Below are 4,721 nucleotides of genomic sequence, written 5' to 3' on the forward strand. Positions count from 1 at the left end.
TACTGGGCTTTTTTACGTTGTGAAGCCGCTCTGTGAGTCCCAGTTCTGGGAAAAGAGCGGGATACAAATAAATATAATAATAAATATAAATTTAAAATATATGTATGTACATAGTATATAATGACAATAATAGTAATGCTCTGGCTGCCTCCTGTTGCATTCTGAGGCTTGTAGTTCAGTGAGGCCTAAGAGCTCTCTGCCTCCTTAAACTCCAAGTCCCAGAATGCACCGGGAGGCAGCCAGAGGCTTCCCTCAGCAAGGGCTGTGACGCCAGCTCCAAAATGGCGGCGGAGGCGGAGCTGAGGCGAGAGGGAAGCCTCCCTCTCCTGGCTGCGGCGGAACGGAATGCGCATGCGCCTGAGCGTCGCTGGTGGGGTTATTTAAGATGGCGGGAGCATCCCATGAGGCAAAGGTTTGTGTTCCCAGTGGAAGGAGTCTTCATTTTATCTCCCGGGTGAACAGTTTCCCAGAAGCCTGGGAGGGGGGATAGGGTTAGGTAGTGACGCAGCTGTGTGCCTTCAAGTCATTTCTGATTCATGGGGGACCTATTCTGGGGTTTTCTTGGCAAGGTTTCTTCAGAGGAGTGGGTTTGCCATTGCCTTCTTCCCCTGAGGCTGAGAGAGTGTGACTTCTTACCCAAAGTCCCCCCAGTGAGTTTCTTGAAGATCAGTGGCTGAGGTCCAAAACACACTGCAGAAATAATCCAGTTTGAGACCGCTTTAACTGCCCTGGCTGAATGCTAGGGAATTTTGGGAAGTACAGTGCACCCTTGTTAGACGCTGGGGTTTGGTTCCAAGATCCCCCGTGGATAACAAAATCCGTGGATGCTCAAGTCCCATTAAATATAATGACACAGCTAAATGGTGTCCCTTATAAAAAATGGAAATCAAGGTTTGATATTTGAAATTTATACTTTTTTGGAACGTTTTCAAACCGTGGATGCTTGAATCCGTGTATAAGAAGGGCCAACTGTATAGTGTTGTGAGACATTTTGCCTTCTCTGTCAGAGGAGCTCTGGTGCCATAATGAACTACAACTCCCAGGATCCCCTGGTAGCACTGAGCCATTAGCCGTTGGATCATACGCAGAGAGCTCTGGTGCTACAATAAACTACAATTCCCAGAATTCCCTAGCAACAACAAAAACGTATGGAATTCTGGGAGTTGCAGCTTGTTGCGGCACCAGAGCTCTCTTATAGAGAAGGCTAAATAAACTGCAATTCCCAGACTCCCATAGCACTGAGCCAGGGCAGTTAAAGACTGGATGATTTCTGCAGTGTGTTTGGGACCCTAGTCCACCATTCAAATGACTACACCACACTGGCTTGAGAGAGAGGAAAAATCAGGAGGATCCACACAGGGGACTCTCTTCTAGGAAAGCATATGCTAAATGAAAGTTGCTATTTCAAACTGAAGGCTGACAAGTTCATTGTTGTCTCTGGTGTCACGGAGGAGGATGGCTGCCCTCCTGGAAATGTCTAGGAAAGCAATGCCTCTAAAGCAGCCTTTAACTGCCCTGGCTCAGTGCTGTGGGATTCTGAGGTTTGTCGTTTTGTGAGTCGTTTAGCCTTCTCTGTCAGAGAGAGTTGTGGTGCCACAACAAACTACAACTCCCAGATTGAACCATGGCAGCTAAAGCAGTGTTGAAGTGCATTAATTCTGCAGTGTGAGCTCTGGAGACCACGGTTTGAATCCCCACTCAGCCATGGAAACTCATCGGGTGACCTTGGGCAAGTCACATTCTCTCAGCCTCAGAGGGAGGCAAAGGCAAAACCCCTCTGAATAAATTTTGCTGAGAAAACCCCATCGCCTTAGGTTCACATACGTCAGAAGCATCCTCTCTCTGCTTAGGATGAATAAATAAATGTATGACTTCTTCAACAAGAGACTAAACTAGTTGGATGCATGCATGCAGAGGCTTAGATTTAGCAGTATTCTTTCAAAGGTCTAGTATTATAGTGGTAAGAGTATGATAGTAATCAGGATGAGAAGGTTTATTCCTTCTTCATGAAGGTTAATGAGAAAAGTTTGAGGTTTCATCAGTCTTAAATATGAATAAACATACTTTTGTGTAATTAAATACAGAACTGGAGTGTTCAGCTGGACTAATGATGCTTTGCAGCTTACTTTGGCCCCATACAGACAGGCCAAAATAAAGCTGCTTCAGGTCACTTTGGAGGTATGCTGTTTCAATGATGCATGCATACTAAGAGTCCGGTAGCTGCGCCAAAGCTGTGCTCTAGTCCTTAAGACTGGATCATGGCTTTGACGTGGCTTCTGGACTCTTAGGACACATGCATCATTTAAACAGCATACCTCCAAAGTGACCTGAAGCAGTTTTATTTTGACCTGTCTGTATGAGGCCATTGTTTCTTTGTGTGAACATGGGGGCAGATTCTTAGATAATGTGCCAATCTCTCTGCAGTGGAAGTTTCAAGGAGTTGAGGTTACACAGATAATCACTTAGATTAGGGAATGATGTTGGTTTTATCAAAGGAGTTTATCTTTCAAGACCTGTGATTAATGATAACATTTTCCTTACATAGATCATATTACATCTTGTATTACAGATAAGGAGTTGAAGATATACTTTAGGAACCTGCATTTCATGCAGAAATATTTAGTAGAAACTCTAGATTCTTTACCCAGGAACTCTGAGAGCCGTCTTCTGAAAATCATATCAGTAGAAAAATTCATATTCATAATTTCTAGGGACAAACAGTTGTCTTCAATATAGTATTTCCTTGTTTAATAACCAGGGGCATAATATCTAGGGGCAAACTGATGCCTTTAATATAGTATTTCCTTGTTTAATAACTAATGCTAAAGAAGCTTGTGATCTGTCCATTTTCTGCAATAACATGAATCAAATGTGGGCATGATTCCCTGCTTCTTGGCATGGTAGAGTAAAGAAGCCTAGAACTTTTCTTGAAAAAGATGTGACATGTATAATATGACGCTGTCTGAAACAAATACTACTGATCCAGTCGACAGGGTAACATCACTGCAAGGTAGTTGTGGCAGCCAGGAAAGTAAGAGCAAGGAGAATATATACTGTATTGTAGTCAAGTTTGAAGGGCTATGTATGTGTGTGGGGAAGGAAGACTCCAAATATGGCTCATTTATTTTGCACAGATCAAAAAGAATTTTTACCCAGAATTTTTCGGATGTGATTCCAGCCAAAATCTAACCCTTTTGGCTTCATGCAGCCTATGCATGCTGGCTCATAGAATTTACTCTGAAGGTCTACAGTAGAAGTGGGGAATGCATGGCTCTCTAGATGTGTTTAGACTGTGTTTAGAGGGGCTCTGTTGGCGCAGTGGTTAAATGACAGTACACAACATTATGAGTTCAATCCTGAGCGGCAGCCTTCCATCCTTTCATAGGTCGTTAAAATGATTACCCAGCTTGTTAGGGGCAATTAGAGACTTAATAGTTCAGTATGAAGTGGTATAGAAATGTAAATGTTATTGCTACAGAAATGTAAATGCTAAATGCTAGATTGCATCTTCCATCAGTTTTAGCCAGTGAAACTAGAAAGTTCAGGATGTTGGAAGTTACGGTCCAACAACATCTTGTGGGCTGCATGTTACATACCCCAGTTTGCAGGTTGAGCCACCATGGCATGACTTGGGAGACCTGGGTTTGATTTCCTGCTCTGCTGTGAAACCCACTGAGTGATCTTCGGCAAGGCACGTGCTCTCAGCCTCAGGGAAAGGCAATGGCAAACCTCTGAACAAAGCTGGCCAAGAAAATCCCATGATGGGTTTGCCATAAGTTGGAAATGACTTGAAAGTACACTCAACAACAGTAGAATAGATGCAAGGAATATTGAATGTGGATCCTTATGCAGTATTCTACAATTTGTATTAAAGTCTGAGAACATCATACCCACTGATGTAGACAGTGGTAGCAGGAGGAAGAAGACTGCAAGTGACTATGAAAACAATCAGGCATAGGAGAAATAGGCTTGCTGCTCAGGGCCAGCAACTTTTGTCTGCCTTTCCTTGCCACTGTTGGACAATCTTGGAAAAAATGCAGCCTCTAGAATAGCACAACAACAGTATTCTGGCCAGTATATGTCTGTATCTAATGTCCCCCGAGATGTATTGTTTGCCACTAGGCTATTTAAAACATGTGGAGCTAGGCAACTAGGGTGCAACTATTACTTCAATGTATTATAAAGATGCAAGTGTTGAGCTGTTCACAGCTGATGAGGCGTGCCTGTGCTGCAGCAACCAAATTGCGTGGCGCGGCTACGCAAAAAAAAGGACTGCTAAAAAGTGGCTCCTTCTTGCGCCACCGCAAACAGCTGGCAGTGGCATGAGCATGTCGCTGCTACGCAGCTTCACCTGGAGGCAATGCAACAGTGACGGCATCGCTATGTGCGCCGTCTGTTCGGCACCACGCAGCGAGGGCGCCCTCGTCACGTGCAAGGGGCGAGGGGAGCGTGGGCAGGGGGCCCCTCGCACGTGACGAGGGTGTCCTTCAGGGCCCATCTGTACCGGGCCATAGTTGTGCTCCTTATATAAAATGGCAAAATCAAGGTTTGCTTTTTAGAATGTATTCCCCCCCCCCCCAATATTTTCCAACCATGGGTGGTTGAATCCTTGGGTATGGAGAGTTGATTTATATTACCCTTGGACAAGCCATACTCTCTCAGCCTCAGAGGAAGGCAAAGGCAAACCCCCTCTAAACAAACAAAACATCTTGCCAAAAGAA

At 44.4% G+C, this 4,721-nt stretch overlaps 1 protein-coding gene across 1 annotated transcript in view; it reads left to right on the forward strand.

Moving 5' to 3' along the window:
- Nucleotides 1-339: 339 nt before the first annotated feature.
- The window catches only part of RPAP1 (RNA polymerase II associated protein 1), a 77,792-nt gene continuing 73,410 nt past the window's right edge, over nt 340-4,721 (forward strand). Inside the window, exon 1 of the mRNA XM_042466780.1 lies at nt 340-412. The gene's annotated coding sequence lies outside the window, so the exon portion shown is untranslated. The remainder of the gene's footprint in view (nt 413-4,721) is intronic.

This window comes from Sceloporus undulatus, chromosome 1 (genome assembly GCF_019175285.1).
Source record: "Sceloporus undulatus isolate JIND9_A2432 ecotype Alabama chromosome 1, SceUnd_v1.1, whole genome shotgun sequence".
NCBI classification, from domain to species: Eukaryota; Metazoa; Chordata; class Lepidosauria; order Squamata; family Phrynosomatidae; genus Sceloporus; species Sceloporus undulatus.